The 20,006-nt window shown below is 35.0% G+C and overlaps 1 protein-coding gene across 2 annotated transcripts in view; it reads left to right on the top strand.

The window, feature by feature from the left end:
* The window catches only part of SNAP23 (synaptosome associated protein 23), a 39,219-nt gene that overhangs the window by 3,772 nt on the left and 15,441 nt on the right, over positions 1–20,006 (top strand). The window lies entirely within an intron of this gene.

Raw genomic sequence — 20,006 nt, 5'->3', positions numbered from 1 at the left:
CTTTGGGTCTAATCTACTCATTTTTAAAATAAGATGAGGATTAGATTACCTAAACTCTAAGGCCAGTGGACTCCAAAATTCTGTGAGCCTTGTGATGGCATTCATTATTGTAACACAATTCTAGCAAATTTATCTGATTTCACCAGATGAAAGTAGATTAGAATAGCAAAAGGGAAAAAGAGGATGTTTGCTCTTTGACACTTTTGTGAAATCAGCTGATTTTTTTGTTTCTTCTGAATTAAGGTGCTTTGTTTTCCTTCTGTTGTTCCTATGTCTTAGACATTCGGGAAATCTTTTTTTAGTCATATTTGTACTCTGCATTATGTATATGTTAACATTTATAGTATATGATGTTGCTTACATCCAGGAGTGCTGAACTTTTTATTCCAGTTCCATGTTTTGTTTCCAGGTCTATAGAATGACAGAGAAGTAGATGACAAGGACTGGTCTTTTCTTTGTCTTGGTGGGTTGGAGCTTGGAACTGACGGATTCAGTGCCTCTAACAATTGGAGGAAGTGAGATTGTGGAGCGAGGAAACAGTATCTACTGTTGTTTTTGAAATATTGAGGGTGGAGATGGGATTCCATTTGTACTTAGTCAAGTTCATTGACATTTTGGTTTTGTTTTCGATTTAGCTTGTATTGCTAAAATTTTTAAATCACTGTTCACTGTATTTTTCTGAAATTCCCTTATCTTGTTGAGTTTTGTGAGTTCTTGGATTTAAAACTTGTTTAAAATTTACCATAACAGTGTTTTGAAAATTGAGATTACCTTTAGATTGCCTCATTTTTTTTTTTAAATGATGGTATGGGGGATTGAACCCAGGACCTCCTGCATGGTAAGCATGTGCTCTACCATTGTGCTGTACTCACCCCGCTAGATTGCCTCTTGATGCTTGTAAAATTATATTCAAACTTTTGGGTATAGTATACAAGCCCTTCACAGCCTGTCTCCTTCCTGCCTTTTAAAGCCACCCTACCCCCTCTATGCACATGCATGCACATAGACATATTATTTTCTTGTATGGTTACGAGGCCTTACATTGTGGCTCTTCTTTAATAGTCTGAAATCACAATTTTTTTAGAGTTGATCATGTTTGAATTTTGACTCTCCAATCAAAATCTTGAGAGATGTTTAGTAATTACTAGGAAAATTATAATAGTTTTATTGAGCATTACATTCTAGCAGGATTCTAAATGCTTTCCATAAATGCAAATCATTATAACAACACTTGAAGCAAGTGTTATAGTCTCATTTAATGAGAAAACTGAAGCACAGAGAAGTCAAGTAAGCAATAGGCAGGACTTGAAACCATTATACTTCTAAAATACTGGGTACTTAACCACTACACCATACTGCTTTTTATATAAACAAGAATGTCACTCTTAATTACTGTGCGGGTATATTCCTTTCCAGGGATCTGAGTGCTTATGTTCTCTATCTGTGACATCTGACTCCTCATATCAGAATATTTGAGAAGCTAAGCCAGGAAACAGCCAGGTGGACTTGAAATCAGGGCCAAAATACTCGGATAGTTTAGATGAATATTTCACTCAGACAGAGTAAAGCCTTGCTAGTCATCCCCACCTCACACTTGGTATTACCCTGGCAGGTATCATACTTACATCTGCCAGATTGTGTCCCTCTCTTCCCTGGAGAATGAAAGCTACATTCTTGAGCCTCCTTCATATCTTTCATATAGATTATCCCTTTTCTGTTCCCACAACCTTTCTTTTAGACGTGGTCAGTATACTTGATTATAATCACATCTAGATCTTTCTCCCCAGAATTATACCCTGGTCACTTAGAGTAGAATTGTGGAAATTCCAAGGTTGAGCAGGACTTGAAAATTGAAACTTAATCAAGCAATTAAGTTATGATAGATGCTTCTGTAAAACAAGTGTAATTTTGATACTTCTGGTTAGTGATTTTTAGTGATACTTTTCTCGAGCCTCAGCAGTATGATTTCTGTCTTGAATCATGTGCTTCAGTGGTCTTTGAAATAAAAATATTTAATAGATATGATTCAGTGGTGTACTTCTTATATTTGCATAGTTTGGGGGCCTTGGTGTGAGAATAGTTTAAGTTGTTCCTGTAGAAGGAAGTAGAAAGGAAACTTGAGAGAGGAAGTAAAAGGAGGAAACTAACCTTAACATAAATAAGACTCTCACCTCATCTGAATGCCTCAGGAAGAATTAAATTGCCTAATGAGAGGATGAATTCTTCTTGGCCTAATATAGACTGTTTAGGATATTTTGAAATACCATGCACCTGTACTTTTTGAGTATACTTGTAAACATTTTTTCTTCTCTTCTTCCTTTCTTTCTTCTTTGCATGTGAACACTTTTAATATTTCATATTAAAAATAGAATCTAAGAGTAAAATATTTTCCTGAAGAGAAACTAAATTCTTTTACCTAGAACGTTACATAAGGTTCTTGCCATTTATTCTCCATTATTCATTTTTAAGAGTCTTCAAAAAAGAGCTGCTTAGGTGTATTGTGCATACATTACTTTATTAGGTGCCTAGAATGGCATCTGATAACTCAAAGACCTGAGGTACCAAGTGTGATGCAGGGGTGATTGGCAAGGCTTCCTCCTGGCTGAATTAAATATTCACCTCAGCCATCGAAATATTTTGGCTGTGCTTCTAAATTTACCTGGAAGTTTCCTGATGAACTTTTTAAACATTCTGATACCAGGAATCAGACGCCACAGACGAAGAACATAACAAATAACATGAGTAAAAATGCGCAGTACATTAATAGTTGTCATTTCATGAGTTTTTACTCTGTGCTAGGCAATGTAGTATATAGTACACATTTCAAAAGAAACAAAGGTAATTTTCTTGACATCAGAATATGTTCCCTTACTTAATAGTAGATGCTTGAAGAATGTTTGTGGAATGTATTAAGGGGCATGTGTTCTAGGACTAGGGTTCCTTTCTGCCGCACCTTCAGACTAGGTAGCCTGCTGACCCCTCCATGCTCTCTATCTGTAAGCATAAGAGTGTTTTCAGCTCTCTTGGGAGGTCACTGAAGCTACATGGTAGTTTTCACCAATTCTCTTCTGACAGCCCTGGTCTATAGTTTCCCTCTTCAGTTGGACCCTGGTCTGTCTTGTCCTCTTAAGACCACAGTCCTCTGCAAACAACTGCTTTCTCGTTCTCAGCTACCATCAAGTCTGTTCCAAGAAGTAACACCCTACCCCTGCCACTTCTGCAGTAAGGATTGTGTATTATAGAGAGAACCTAAGTTGCATTTTATTCTCTTAGCAAAAAAAAAAAATTGGACTAGATGATCTCTGAGGTTTATTTCTCTTCAGAGATAATTCCCTGAGATGAGAATTAAACAGAAACTTTTGTTCACAGATAGTTGGTTAATTAAGCAGAAATTTCTGTAGGCTAGTATTTTCCAATTGGTGTTCCATGGAACCCTGGGTTCCTTGGGATTACTAATACTTGGAAGGAAAGATTTTATGGTCATCTACATTTGAGTGGGATAGACAAAGTTGAACAGATTTCTTTACTGCTTCCAGCCAAGAATTTAATGAGCCAGCTAATCCATAATGTTAAGGATAAAAACTAGGAAGAGATGGGAAGGTATAAGAGTTAAATATCTTAATTGTAGAAAGTCAGTGGCTAACACGCAAAATTGACAGATATCAAGAAACAACACTAAAAGCATGATTTAGAAATTGGGGGTTGAACACTAAAACAACAAATACTGTTGAAATTTTTGCCTTTGGGGTCCTGGGAGCAGGAATTGGTTTGGGACCGGAGGGAAGGCAGGAGAACTGCTATTTATTACTGTTGTAGAACTATTTGACTTCCCAAACCATGTATTATATATTTGATTAAAATTAGACATGGAAGAATATCAAATCTTCAAAAATAATTTTAATGGTTGAATGACATTTCATTATGTAGTTACACCATAATTTTTATATTAAAATCTTCTATCACTGGTTATTTAGACTGCTTCAATTTCTTTTAACATTATAAATAATCCTGGGACTAAGTATTTTTGTCTGTATCTGTGATTTTCTTCTAAATTGCTTAAAGTGGGAAAAAGCCTTAAATTTATGATTTTCTTGTATGTATTGAATTACCTTTTGAGAGTTTTGATTTTTAAAAATCAGCATTTTATTTTCTTAAATAGTGGTCAGTAAAATTTTAATTTTATAGGAGTGGGAAATGAAATGCCCGCAGATAACCTCGATGCTTGAAAAATACTATTATATCAATTTTGCTTACGTAATTGGAGCTTGGTATATTTTTTGTCTTTTAGAGGTTTTCATTATCAAAGATTTGTGGTCATTGCATAGACTTTTGCTGTTAATGAAGTTCTAGAGTATTCTGAAATCTGTCTAAAAAACCAGTGTATGTTTATAACTTTTCTAATGTTAAAATAAAATGTTTTTTATAAAAAAAAACTTATAAAATACATTATTATATAAGGCAAATAAAAATCACCTGTAAAGTTTTTAAAATATTTTTATTCATCTCATTTAAGATAGGTTGACATTTACATTTTTGGCCTTTAATTTTTAAACTATACATTTTAAAAAATTTTAGTTGATTTACAATGTTAGTTTCAAGTGTGTAGCAAAGCAATTCAGATATATATATATGTATATGTATATTTTTTCAGGTTATTTTCCATTATAACTTATTATAAGAAATTGAATATAGTTCCCTGTGCTATAACATTAGGTCCCTTTTGTTTACCTATTTCATATACGCTAATGTATATCTGTTAATCCCAAACTCCTAATTTATCCCTCACCACCCCCCTTCCACTTTGGTAACCATAGTTTGTTTTCTATGTATGTGAGTCTGTTTCTGTAAACTATACATATTTTTGAATGTAACCTTTGTAATGATCGTTTTAAATCTTTCCAAAATATCAGTGTTTTCAGATACACTAACATATAAGCAATGATTTTGATGTTGCCTTATTAGGTTTTACTTTCTCTTGCTGAGTTATTAATAATGGCCAGGAGTACCAGTTAAAATTTTTTTTTCTTTTGTTACAAGAAAGAAAACTTGGACTCTTTTCCCTTTTAAAAATATGGAAAGGTATGTTTTCAGAATTCCGAGAAGTTAGAATGAAGAAGTTAAGGAAGGGCATCAGGTGTATTTCTTAACGTGGTTGTTCTATCCTGTTTTCCAATCACAATTATTCTTCCTGGAGAAGAAAGGTGAGACACTGAATATAAAATATGAGTTTTTTATTTGAGTGGTGCCTACTCAATAACTACTATACTTTATTTTAACCAAATCTGTAACTTAGATTTTATACTGTGGCAGAAAATTGTTTGACATAGGAAAACCTACAAAATCGATGTGTTCCTTCCCATCTTCCTTTGAATTCTTACTCATACTTTTTCCTTTTACTTGACTATTCTGTCAGATAGTCTTTCTTCATTCTTAAGTCTTTTTTCCCTACTTTTTTTTTTAAAGTTGAGATATAATTCATATAACTTCACCACTTTAAAGTATACCATTGAGTGGCTTTTAGTATATTCATAAGGCTCTGCAGCCATCACCACTGATTCCAGAACATTTCCATCACTCCAAAATAACCCCAGAATAGTTGGTAGTTAGTCCCACCTCCCCCTAACCCTGGCAACCACTAATCTACTTTCTGCCTTTCTGAATTTATCTATTCTGGACATTTCATACACATGGCATCATATAGTATAAGTATAAGGCCTTTTGTATCTGACTTTGTTTACTAAGCATAATGCTTTTGAGGCTCATACATGTAACGTGGAACGTTCCTTTTTATGGCTGAATGATATTCCATTGTATGGATATTTGAGTTTTTTCCTACTTTTTTTTTAATGGAAGTAAAGTTGATTTACAATATTGCATTAGTTTCAGGTTTACAGCATATTGATTCAGTTAATTTTTTTTTCAGATTATATTCCATTATGTGTTATTACAAGATACTTATAATTCCCTGTGCTGTACAGTGAATCCTTTTTGCTTATCAATTATATGTATAGTAGTTTGTATCTGTTAATCCCATACTTCTATTTTTGTCCCTTCCCTCCCTCCTCTTTGGTAACTATAAGTTTGTTTTCTATGTGTATGACTCTGTTTCTGTTTTGTATAGATTCATTTGTATTATTTTTTAGATTCCATATGTAAATGATGTCATGTAGTATTTATATTTGTCTGTCTGACCAACTTAGCTAATTGGTCCATCCATGTTGCTGCAAATGACGGTATTTCATTCTTTTTTTGGCTGAGTAATAATCCATTTTATATTTTTTATATATATATATATATTATATACACACACACACACACACACATGCATACATACATACTACATCTTCTTTATCCATTCATCTGTTGACAGACATTTAGCTTGCTTCCATATCTTGGCTATTGTAAATACTGCTGCTATGAACATTGGGGTGCATTTACCTTTTTGAATTAAGAGTTTTCATCTTTTCTGGTTATATGCCCAGGAGTGAGATTGCTGGATCATATGGTAACTCTAGTCTTAGTTTTTTAAGGACCCTTAATACTGTTCATAGTGGCTGCACCAATTTACATTCCCACCAACCATGTAGGTGGGTTCCCTCTTCTGCACACCTTCTCTAGCATTTATTATTTGTAGACTTTTTGGTGATGACCATTCTGACTGGTGGGAGGTAATACCTCATTGTAGTTTTGATTTGCATAATTAGTGATATTGAGCGTCTTTCCATGTGCTTGTTGGTCATCTGTATGTCTTCTTTGGAGAAATGTCTATTTAGGTCTTCTGCCCATTTTTTGATTGGGTTGTTTGTTTTTTGTTATTGAGCTGTATGAGCTGTCTATTTTGGAAATTAATCCATTGTCAGTCACATCGTTTGCAAATATTTTCTTGCAGTCTGTAAGTTTTCTTTTCCTTTTGTTTATGGTTTCCTCTGCTGTGTAAAAGCCTATAAGTTTAATTAGGTCCCATTTGTTTGTTTTTGCTTTTTTTGGGGGGGGAATAATTAGTTTTATGTATTTATTTTAATGAAGGTGCTGGGGATTGAGCTCAGGACCTCATGCATGCTAAGCACGTGCTCTACCACTGAAATATACCCTCCCCTTCTATTATTGCTATGGCTAAGACTTCCAGTACTTTGTTGAATAGAAGTTTAAGAGTGGGCATCCTTGTCTTGTTCTTGAATTAACAGGAAGGCTTTCAGTTTTTTGCTGTTAAGTATTACGTTGGTTATGGGTTTGTCATAAATGGCTTTTATTATATTGAGATATGTTCCCTCTATACCCATTTTGGTGAGAGTTTTTATCATGAATGGATTTTGAAGTTTGTCAAATGCTTTTTTTCTGCATCTATTATGATAATCTTGTGGGTTTTGTCTTTTGTTAATAGATTGATTTGTGTATGTTCAACTTGTAACCATGGAATGAATCCAACTTGATTGTAGTGTGTGATGCTTCTTATGTATTATTGGACTTGATTTGCTAATATTTTGTTGAGGATTTTTGTATCCATATTCATCAAAGATACTGGCCTGTAATTTTCCTTTTTTGGTAGTGTCTTTTCTGGTTTTGATATCAGAGTGATGGTGGCCTCATAGAATGAATTGGGAGTGTTCCCTCCTCTTCAGTATTTTATAATAGTTTGAGAAGAATAGGTGTAAGTTCTTTATATGTTTGGTAGAATTGTCCAATGAGCTATCTGATCCTCAACTTTTGTTTGCAAGGAGTTTTTAAATTACAGATTCTATTTCTCTTCTGTTGACTGGTCTGTTCACGTTATCTGTTTCTTCTTGATTCATGCTTGGCAGGCTGTACCTTTTTAGAAACTTGTCCATTTCTTCTACGTTGCTCAATTTGTTGGCATATGACTATTCATAGTATTTTCTTATGGTTTTTTGGTATTTCTCTGGTGTCAGTTGTTATTTCTTCTCTTTCATTTCTTATTTTATTTGGGTCCACTCTTTCCTTCTTGGTGAGCCTGGCTAGAGATTTATCAACTTTGTTTATCTTTTCAAAAAACCAGCTCTTGGTTTTATTGATCTTTTGTATTTTTTAAAATCTCTATTTGTTTCCTCTCTGATCTTTATTATTTCCTTCCTTCTGCTGACTTTGAGTTTTGTTCTTTCTTCTTTTTCTAATTCTTTTAGATGGTAAGGTAGGTTGTTTATTTGAGATTTTTCTAGTTTCTTGGTTAAGGCATGTACCACCGTGAACTTCCCTCTTAGAACTGCTTTTGCTGCATCCCATAGATACTGTAAGGTTGTGTTTTCATTTTTGCTTGTCTTAAGGTGTTTTCTGATTTCTTCTTTGATCTCCTGATTGACCCATTGTTTTTTTAGTAGCATGTTGTTTAGTCTCCATGTGTTTGTTCTTTTCCTGTTTTTCTTTCTGTAGTTGATATCTAGTTTCATACCACTGTGATTCAGAAAAGGTGCTTGAAATAATTTCTGTTTTTTAAAATTTCTTGAGGCTCTTTTTGTGATCTAGTATGTGGTCTATTCTAAAGAATGTTCCAGGTGTGCTTGAGAAGAATTGGTAATCTGTTCTTTTTGTTTGTTTGTTTATTTGTATTTTTTGATGTAGTATCAAAAAATTTTTGATGTAGTATCCTGTAGGTATCAGTTAAGTCCTACTGGTCTGTTGTGTCATTTAGGGTCTCTGTTGCCTTATTGACTTTCTGTCTGAATGGTCTGTCCATTTATGTCAGTAGGATGTTAAAGTCACCTACCATTATTGTCTTCCTGTCAGTTTTTCACTTTATGTCTGTTAGTATTTATTTTATGTATTTAAGTGCTCCTATATTGGGTGCACATATGTTAATGACTGTAATATCCTCTTCTGGTACTGATCCCTTTATCATTATATAATGTCCTTTGTCTTTCTTTATTTTCTTTGTTTTGAAGTCTATTTTGTCTGATTTGAATATTGCTACCCATGCTTTTTTGTTGTTTACATATGCACAAAATATCTTTTTCCATCCCCTCACTTTCAGTCTGTGTGTTTTTCACCCTGAAGTGAATCCTTATAGGTAGATATTGCAGATTCTTGTTTTTTATCCAGTCTGCTACTCTGTGTCTTTTGATCAGAGCACTTAGTTCATTGACATTTAGAGTAATTATTGATAAGTATGTACTTATTGCCTTTTAAGCCTTGTTTTCCAGTTATTTTTGTAGTTCTTCTTTATTCATTTCTTCTTTATATTTTTCCTTTTGTGATTTGGTGGTTTTGAGTTGTGGTTACCCTGGATTTCAGGTGTGTTGATCCATGACTATATCCACTTGCTTTAAATTGGTAGTCATAGAAGTTCAAACGCATTCTAAAAGATCTGCATTTTAATACTCCCCTCCCCCATATGTTGTGATTTTGATGTTCTATTTTACATCTTCATGCTTATCCTTCTGTTGTTAATTGTAGTTATCACTTTTACAAAGTTTTTGTTGTTTTTAATCTATGTGCTGGCTTGTTTAAATGATCATCAATCCTTTTGTGTATTTGCAGTTCCTATTGTGATTTTCCCTTTCCTATAGATTCCTGCTTCTTTTCTATTTTGAGAAGACTCTTCAATATTTCTTTTAGGGTAGGTTTAGTATTGCTGAGTTCTTTTAGTTTTTGTTGTCTGAGAAATTCTTTATCTCTCCTTTTATTCCAATTGATAATCTTGCTGGGTAGAGTATCCTAGAGTTCAGATTTTTCCCTTTTGGGACTTTGAATATATCATGTCACTCCCTTCTGGCCTGCAGAGTTTCTGCAGAGAAATCAGCTGATAGTTTTATGGGGCCTCCCAGTAACTGACTGTTTTTCTCTTGCTCCTTTGGAATTCTCTTTTTCTTTAACTTGGCCTTTTTAATTATGATATGTCTTGGTATGGATCTGTTTAGATTCATCTTGTTTGTTTGGGCTTCCTGTACCTGAATATTTAGTTCCTTCTTTAGATTTGGGAAGTTTTAAGCCATAATTTCTTCAGATATATTTTCAGTCTACTTCTTTCTTCTTCTGGAACTCCTATTGTGCATAGGTTGGCACGTTTTCTGTTATTTCATAGATCTTGTATGTTGCTTTCTTTTTTTTTTTTTTCCATTTGTCTTTCTGTCTGCTGTTCTGATTGGGTGATTTCCATTATTTTATCTTCCAGATCACTTATTCGTTTTTGTGTCCTTAAGTTTAGCTACACATTGCTTCCAGATTGCTTTTTGTCTCAGCAATTAAATTATATGTTTTTGGTTACTTCATCTTTATAGATTCTAGTTCTTTGTTACATTAATCTGTGTTTCTGTTGATAAATTTTCTTTGTTCTTTCAGGGGATTTCTCTTTTTCTTTTAATTGGTAGTAATTTTTCTGCCTTCTCATTTTACTTGGCTTTCTCTGTCTCTATGACTTTAGAGGAAACAGTTATCTACTGTGATATTTAAGGGGTGTTTTTACGTGAGAGCATCCCTGTGTAGACTATGTGTTGAATGTCTTTGGTATGAGGTTTGCCTTTGATATGAATGCCAGCCATGCCTTTCCTCAGTGTGTGCGGGCCATTATTCCCTGGAGACAGGATGTGTGTGTGATTGGTGTTAGAGGGTCTAAAGCCTGTGCAGGGTGTGAGGTGGGACTTCCTCTCTGCTCCATGGCTTTTACTGCCCTGTTAGGAATAGGATTTACTCCTCAGTTATTGGAGTAGAAGCCCTGAGGGTCAGATTTAATCAGAATCTGTTGCCCTGAGTATGTGCCTTGCCCCAAAGGAGATGACTGCTGAAGCAAGTAAGGCCCCTGCGCTCACAGAGGACCAATGCACTGCTTGTGTGGTTGTCTATGGCTCCACTCAGAAGCAACCCATAGATGTGTCCTTTCCTTTGTTGTGTTTGTCTCAGATCTAGTGCAAGGCTGTGGTGTGGAGTGGGCAGAGTTAGTGCATTCTCACTGAAAGAAAACTGACGCTGTCCACTTCTGCCCTACCTGGATCACATCCCAGGCCTCTAGCTAGGTCAGGTCCTCTCCCAGGGTCTGTCTGCCCAAGATTCAGTGTTAAGGTGCTGCATACTCCTCTGGTGCTACCCCATCCATATTACACCCCAGGACCCCCAATCTGTCTCTGTGTAGTTAGACCAAGTCCTACTTTTTTGGCTATTATGAATAATGCTGCTTTGAACATTATTGTACAAGTTTTTGTGTGGACAGTGTGGACAAATGTTTTCATTTCTCTCTAATATATCTAGGAATAAAATTCCAGGATCATATGGTAATTCTTTGTTTATCTTTCTGAAGCCTAAGTTGTTCTTGTCCTACATCTTTAAATGCTGTCTATGTTTTATCTCTGTTAGGTACCAGAATTGTAAAGGGGTAGGACATCATCCATTAATACTTGTCTGTGTATTAAAAAACAAAAACTTTTAATCTAAAACAGTGGTTTTCAAACTTGGCTACACTTTGGAATCACCTGGGGAGCTTTTAACTGGCTGATGCTTGGCTCCCACCCCTAGAGATTCTGATTTGATTAGTCTGGAGTGCAGCTTTGGCCTCCAAATTTATAGTGCTCATCAGGTGATTATAATGTATAGCCAAGGCTGGGAACCACTACTCTAAAATGTGCTGTAAGCCTGGAGTTAAACTTACTGCTTGAAAACCAGAAGGCAGGGACTTCATGTGTGTACAAGTTGATCCTTGAACAACATGGGTTTAACCTGGGCAGGTTCACTTAATCCCAGATTTTTTTTTCAATAAATACCTACTGCAGTACCAACGTACCCACTGTGTTCAAGGGTCAGCTGTACTTTTCTTTGGGCAACACTGCTACAGATTTGAATGACTTGATAATGTGGCTCTCTACTGTCCATTTAATATGTGTAATAACTCACACTCAGTAAGCTCAAAATGGCTGAAAGACTTAAACATAAGACAAGGCACCATATATCTCCTAGAAGAGAACATAGGCAAAACATTCTCAGACATAAATCATAGCAATGTTTTCCTAGGTCAGTCTACCAAGGCAATACAAATAAAAGGAAAAATAAATAAATGGGACCTAGTTAAACTTAAAAGCTTTTTTTTGCACAGCAGAAAAAAACCATAAAACAAAAAGACAACCTACAGACTGGGAGAAAATATTTACAAATGATGCAACTGATGAGGGCTTAATTTCCAGAATATACAAACAGCTCATACAACTCAATAACAAAATCCAAAAATGGGCAGAAGACCTAAACAGACATTTCTCTAATGAGGACATACAGATGGCCAATAGGCACATGAAACAATGTTCAGTATCGCTAATTATCAGAGAAATGCAAATCAAAACTACAATGAGGTATTACCTTACACCAGTCAGAATGGCCATCATTAAAATGTCCAAAAATGATAAATGCTGGAGAAGGTATAGAGAGAAGGGAACCCTTGTACACTGTAGTTTGTGTACAATGTAGTTTAGTGTAGCCACTATGGAAAACAGTATGGAGGTTCCATGAAAAACTAAAATAGAGTTACCATGTGATTCAGCAATCCCACTTCTGAGCACATATCCAGAGAAAACTCTAATTTGAAAAGATACATGCACCCCAATGTTCATAGCCCCACTATTTACAATACCCAAGACACAGAAGCAACCTTAATGTCTGTGGACAAATACTTGTATAAAGAAGTGCTGGTGGCAGCCACTATGGAAAACAGTGTGGAGATTCCTCAAAAGACTAGGAATAGACTTACCATATGACCCAGGAATCCCACTCCTGGGCTTGTATCCAGAAGGAAATCTACTTCAGGGTGACACCTGCACCCCAATGTTCATAGCAGCACTATTTACAATAGCCAAAACATGGAAACAGCCTAAATGTCCATCAACAGGTGACTGGATAAAGAAGATGTGGTATATTTATACAATGGAATACTACTCAGCCATAAAAACTGAGAACATAATGCCATTTGCAGCAACATGGATGCTCCTGGAGAATGTCATTCTAAGTGAAGTAAGCCAGAAAGAGAAAGAAAAATACCATATGAGATCGCTCATATGTGGAATCTAAAAAACAAAAACAAAAACAAACAAACAAACAAACAAAAAAAAAGCATAAATACAGGACAGAAATAGACTCACAGACAGAGAATACAGACTTGTGGTTACCAGGGGGGCGGAGGGTGGGAAGGGATAGACTGGGATTTCAAAATTGTAGAATAGATAAACAAAATTACACTGTATAGCACAGGGAAATATACACAAAATGTTATGATAACTCACAGAAAAAAAAATGTGGCAATGAGTGTGTATATGTCCATGAATGACTGAAAAATTGTGCTGAACACTGGAATTTGACACAACATTGTAAAATGATTATAAATCAATAAAAAATGTTTACAAAAAAAAGAAGTGCTGGTGTATATATATACAATGGAATACTACTCAGCAGTAAAGAATGAAATAGTGCCATTTGCAGCAACATGGGTGGACCTAGAGATTATTTTACTAAGTGAAGTAAGTCAAAGAAAGAAAAATATCACCTGATATCACTTATATGTGGAATCTAAAAAATAATGAAACAAATGAACTTATTTACAAATCAGAAACAGACTCACAGACATAGAAAACAAACTTATGGTTACCAAAGGGGAAGAGGGAAGGGATAAATTAGGAGTTTGGAATTAACAGATACAAACTACTATGTACAGAGTCAATAAACAACAAGGACCTACTGTATAGCATGGGGAGCTATATTCAATATCTTACAATAACCTATAATGGAAAGGAATAGGAAAAAGAATATTTATATATATGTATAACAATCACTACGCTATACACCAGAAACTAACACAACATTGTAAATCAACTATACTTGAATTTAAAAAATTTTTGAATGTGTAATAGTAATTGAAAACACATGCTCTAGAGCAATCTACCTGGGTTTCATCCTAGCTCTACTGTGTGACCTTGCAAAAGTTGCTTAACCTCACTGTTCCTTCATTTGTACATCTGTAAAATGTGGAATTAAATTGTGTTTGCTATGATCTGAATGTTTGTGTGTCCTCCCCTCCAAAATTTGTATGTTAAAAATTCTTATGCAGGATATGATGGTATTAGGTGGGGCCTTTGGGAGGTGCTTAGACCATGAAAGTAAAGCCTTCATTAATGGGGCTGGTGCCTTTATTAAAAAAGAGGCTCCAGAGCCTCCAGAGGCTCCTTAGCCCCTCCCACCATGTGAGTATGCAGCAGAAATGTGCCAGTTTTTAATCATAAAGAGGGCGATCACAAGACCTTTAAACTACCCAGTCTGTGGTACTTTGTTATAGTAGCTTTAATGGAATAAAACAGTGTTGTAAGGATTAAATAAATGTGTTTGTGTGTGTGTATATTTATATATATATTTATATTTCTTAGAATAGTGTCTTGCATGTGTAATGCTTTATAAGCATTAATTATTATAGTTGTTACTTTGAGTTCTCTCAATCACCCACCATCTAAACTTTCAAAATGGTAAATAAAGATCATTAAAAAGTTAACTGCCATTTAAAAAATGGTTATATATGTTTGAATTTTTTTCATAATAGAAAGTTGATAGGTAACATAATGACCCTCCACATATTATTCACCCATCTTCTACAGTCCTGGCCAGTCTTGCACCCTCTATACTCCCGGTTTCCCAACTCTGACTTATTTTAAAGCAAATCCTACAGATTGTCATTTAAATGACTTCTAATTTCATACATTTTCTTTGAACCTCTGAGGGTGCTGATAGTCAGTAGGAAAGTTAAAGAAGGCGGATACACTAGAGGTGAGGGGCCATGACAGGAGATTGACTACACTCAGGATTGAGCTGTTGTAAATTCTCTGTTCCTGCTAAATTCTCTGCTTATTTATGGGATCCTCTTTTATCCACTTTTTGGTATTTTGCCATTAAAATACTAAGAACTTATTCAGCCCCATTAGAACCTATTCCTACGACTTCATGTGAAATGTGTCCCAGCCAAACCTTAGCAAGGGCCTTTCCTCTAAACATCTGTTAGCAGAACGATTAGGATGAATTTTTCTACTGTGTTGTTTCTGTACTTTTATGGTTGGGGTGGGTGATCATCAATTAGTGGATGGAGATGTTTCCACAAACTTACACTTACTGTGAACATGTTCCAACTGGAAGATCTCTCTCAAGAGAGGCTAAGAATTGATATGCTTATGAATTAGGGTCTAGAATTTAGTCCTTGTCTTTGCTTTCTTCAGTCTTATAAATCTGTTGTCTGGTTGTCATAAGCTATCATTTTTACAATGAAAATAAATGTATGAAATTTTAAAGTAGTATAACTAGACTACAAACTATTTGGAAAATGGGAAAAAGAAGAAAAAACACTGTTAATTCTACTATATCACCATAATAATTGGTTATATTTGGATAATTCCCTTCCATCTAGACTTTTTTCTACTCATATTATCCCCCTCAGGTAATTATAGCATATATTTGATTTATTTTAAACCTTACATTGTTCACTTTATATTATACTAACCTTCATAATGTAAACCTTTTTATGGTTTGTGTTTGCCTGCCTTAGCCAGAAAAAAAGAACCATTTAAGGACAGTCTAATTTTTTTAGACGTGCAAAGTTATATGTATTTGTCTAGATAAGTATCTATCAACTGAAAACTTAGTTTAGTTTAAACCTGTTTAATATCTATTTAAAATCTGACAGTTTTTTTTTGTGGACAACAAGTAATGAAGTTTAATTAACCAGTACTGGGAGTAACCTTCATGGACCAGCATCACTTCCAGGAGCTGACTGATCAAGTGTGAGAACCATGGGCCTCATGACTGGCATGAAAATAGTTCAGATGTAGAGCCTATACAGTATCACCGGCTTTAACATTCAAATTTAGCCTTCAGATGATGGAACCATTAATATTTAGTAGCTGTTATTTGCAATTGCATTTACATTGATGTCACTCATATTTAACATAGCTGCTTTACTTTTGTTTTGCCTATTTTTGCTTCCATAATATTTTTTAAATAATAGCTAACACCTGAATACCAGCTATGTGTCAGACACTGTGATGATCACTTTACACAGATCATCTTTTTAAATCTTCATCAAAAAAGCCTATGAAGTAGATCTATTATCTTTATCTTACAAATTCAGAAACTTGAGTTTTAGTGGGCTTAGGTAACTTGCCTAAGGACACTCAGCAAATACACTTTGGGGCCAGAATTTGAATGCTGGAGTTCCCACTGCTCACCACTATTATAACCTGCTCTGAACAGAAGTTTCTTTTTGCTGTAAATACATTGGTTACCATGAAAGTCTGATTAAAATATGCCAAAGAAAATTGCAAGGTTTATTAAAGTTTTAATAAAAGTACAATAATAAACTTGAGTGTAATTCATAAAGCAACTTACATTGTGATTAACTTTAAGAGAAGGAATAAGGCAGAAAACTAACTGGGTAGGATATTTTAATGCAAAATCCTTACTCTCCAGTATAAAAAGAATTAATATTGTATAAAGCCATTCTCATATTGGTCTTGTCAGGAATTGATGATTTACTGTTTCTTCATTACTTCCTAAGGTTCTCTTCATTTTATCAATAAAGACATATGGATCTCCTGTTGATTAAGTCTAAGTCATTTTTTCTTTGTATTCTTTCTTCCTAATATTACTATTTTCATTTTCTAAATTAATATAAATATTTTCAGGTTCTGTATTTTTATAAAATAACTGAAAACCATGATTACTCTGGTCTTTCTAGTTCTTCCTTCAATTTAACTGCCTTTGAGTATGTGGAAGAGATAAGATTTCATGGTTTTATTGTAGAAGGTATCTAAAATTTTGAAATGAGCTATCAGGTAAGATGCTTAGCCTACTTTCTGATATTCAGCATTTCTCATATCATATTTATTGCGAGGAGGTGCATCCAACAGTAAGACTATTTATCAGACCTATCCTTGGTTTCAGAATAGATCCAGGCTTGAATAATAAATCTGCTCTTTACTGACTCAGTCACCTCAGGCAAATTACTTACTTAAACTGAGCCTTAGTATCCCCACCTGCAAAGTGATATAACAGAGATAATGACATATATAAATACTTGGTAGGGTAGATGACACGTAGTACATACTCAATGATCATTTCTTCCTCTCCTCTCCCTCCAAGGTTTATAATAGAAAAGAAATTAAGAAGGGTAAATGAGGAGTCTTCTAGTAAGCCCAGATGAACCATAGGAAGGGAAACAGGGTGCAAAACCATGGAGAAAAGTCTTGCATTTTCATCTCAGAGGCATGCAGTATATTAAGTTCACAAGAGCATTGGGAAAATGACACACATATTTAATCTACTAGGTTATAGTAAGTTTAATGGGATCTTTGTGTCAAATGACGTTTCGTTTTCCTTTCCCTCCCCCTTTTCTAATTCCCTTTTGCTAACATTCTAGATAGCTTTTCCTGACTCCATGAAAAAACTTCTGGAGGTAGCAATAAATATGAATAAAGCTATGTGGCTAGTTCTAAGTTGCACCCTGCCTGATGCTTCTGAGCAGTTTAGTAAAGGCTGAAAGAGCCCGAGGAGCATTATTCTTTGTCTCTCTTTGGTCTTCCTCTTACAATTCTGCATTGTCTGTCTTACTCCCATTTACTTGTAATCATGTGCTCCACACCCTCAGAAGTCCAGAGTAGAGAAGTCCTAGGCAGCTCTGTCCTGATACCAGCATGCCAAACATGTGAGAATTTTATAGAAGCCTGTTTTTTGTCTTGTGTGCTGTCTACTAAGGGAGGGGAAAAACAGAAGTACTAGGCAGCACTGTGAGTTCACCGAAAGGGTGTGTCCTTCAAAATGACACCATTGTCATACCAGGAGTGACGCTTCATAACCAATTCCCAGCTGTATCTGCTTGTTTTGATAATTATGGGCAGGACTCCTGGAATCTTCAAGTTTGACGGAAGTCAGTTTTGCCTTCAAGCCTCTCTCTGGACTTACATGGAGTTTTGTTCATATTTACCAGAAGGATAGAAAATATTGACTTGTAATTGGCATGACTCACCTATAGGAGTAGAATTACAAAATTATACAATTTGAGAGATCCAGGCTTCTTTACTCACAAAATATCTTCCTCCTCATGGGATACTATATTGGAAAACCTGACTAGCAATGTCATTTCCAGGCATTAATTGATTCATGTGTATTACTTTTCTTAACACTTTCTGCTCTTTGGGGCATTTAGAAGTTTTACATGAGAGGAATAGATAACTTTGTAGAGGGATAGATAACTTTGGAGCACACTGCCTGGAAGAACAGTCTTCGAAAAGTACTTTGTTGGGGCTCTAGGAAGTGATGGAGAAGCACAAGGCTGCCTGAGCAGGAAGATGGGGTATTATAGAAAGAAACGGTGTACGAAAAAGATGAGAGGGTGCAAAGTAACTTCTTTTCTTTTTATAATTGTAACTGGAAGACTGACAAAAGAGAAACTGTAGTATGAACTTACGTGTGATTAAAGCTGAAGGCTTATAAAAATCACCAAAGTAGTAAAGCATGTGGTTCTATTTATGCTTATGTCTAATGAATGGTCAGTTCTTAATTCAAGAAAGACCTTTTTGTCTTCGATATATATCTTAGTATATGAACCTTTTGCCAGAGCCACAGTCCTACTGTGGCAAGCAAGTTATGAGATTAAATTTGCATAAGAGATTAAATTTGCAACTTTTGGCAATTTAATAATTTTAGTGTTAATAATAATTAATAATAATTTTGTGAGCATTAATGGCTTTAATCAAAGCTCAGAATCTTAATTAAACTCCAAAACAGCCATGACAATAGAATTATAAACAGGACTCTAAATGTGATAATGGCTTCCTGTCTTGGGAGTGTTGTATTGATGCTTTTTGTTTAGATGGTTTTACTAAAAGTTTTGGTTAGCTATAGATATGAGTAAAAATTTTGATCTGTATGTGACTGGCAGGCCATTCCAGATCATATATGTATGATGGCAGTTTTCAGTTTGTGGTTCAAATGGTTATTTGTAGGCTTTGTGCTACTATTACATGTAGCTTTGTTTTTAAGATCCACTTAAAATACTTTGACAGTACACCTTGTTTTTCTACTTATTTGTTCATTCAACATACATTTACTGAAGTACCAACTGTCAGATCCTTTTAAGTATTAGAGATGCAAAGATATAACAAAATCTTTGCTTTCTAAGAGTTCAGTCTAGTACATTCGCAGTTAACAAGGCTCCCTGCTTATCAGTGAGTGTACTCCATGGCAGTGTGCTCAACCTTAGCACTTTGACATTTTGGGTCAGATAATTCTTTGTTGGGGGGTGGAACTGTCCCGAGGCGCATTATAGGATGTTTAGCAGCATCCCTGGCCTCTACCAACTAGATATCAGTAACACTGCTCCCCTTCACCCCCAACTCGTGACAACCAAAGCATTCTCCAAATGTTGCCAGATGTCCCCAGGGAATAAATCCAGAATGTGAACCACACTTTTATATATGTCATAGACAAAAGGCTTTGGTAAAATTAGTTTTCAAAAATTTAATACAAAGCTAGCAAATGTAATGAAAAGAAAACAACCTAAATCAGTCACACAGTGCTTATTACTCCACATGACTGTTCAAAGAGCAATACTACGTAACAGTATATCACTGTTGATGATTAGAAGGCAGGACTCCTGGAATCTTCACCTACTAAATGTTTTGTTTTAGTTTGAATATCTATGAGATAGATCACTTTCTGAGTTACTATGAGTGACTAAGTTACTATGTATAGGAGAATAATTACAATTTCTTAGGGACTTCGCTACAACAGCAAACAATGCATTAATTGGAAAGGGAGAGTCTACTATTAATACAACCTTAGTTCTTCTCTGAGTTCTTTGTGTCAACACTGTCCTTTTCTTGTTAAGAATGAAAATCATTATCTCCAATGAGTAGCATGGACAACTGGCACATTTTTAGAATGTTTCCTGCTTTCTGCAGGCACATGACTTTGGATTTTGTTACCTTACTGATTGAACACTACCTAGCTTAGACTTCTTCACCTTGTTGCTTTTCTGTATTGAAACAACGTAC

This window comes from Vicugna pacos, chromosome 6 (genome assembly GCF_048564905.1).
Source record: "Vicugna pacos chromosome 6, VicPac4, whole genome shotgun sequence".
NCBI lineage: Eukaryota > Metazoa > Chordata > Mammalia > Artiodactyla > Camelidae > Vicugna > Vicugna pacos.
This window is presented reverse-complemented; position numbering and strand designations above follow the sequence as displayed.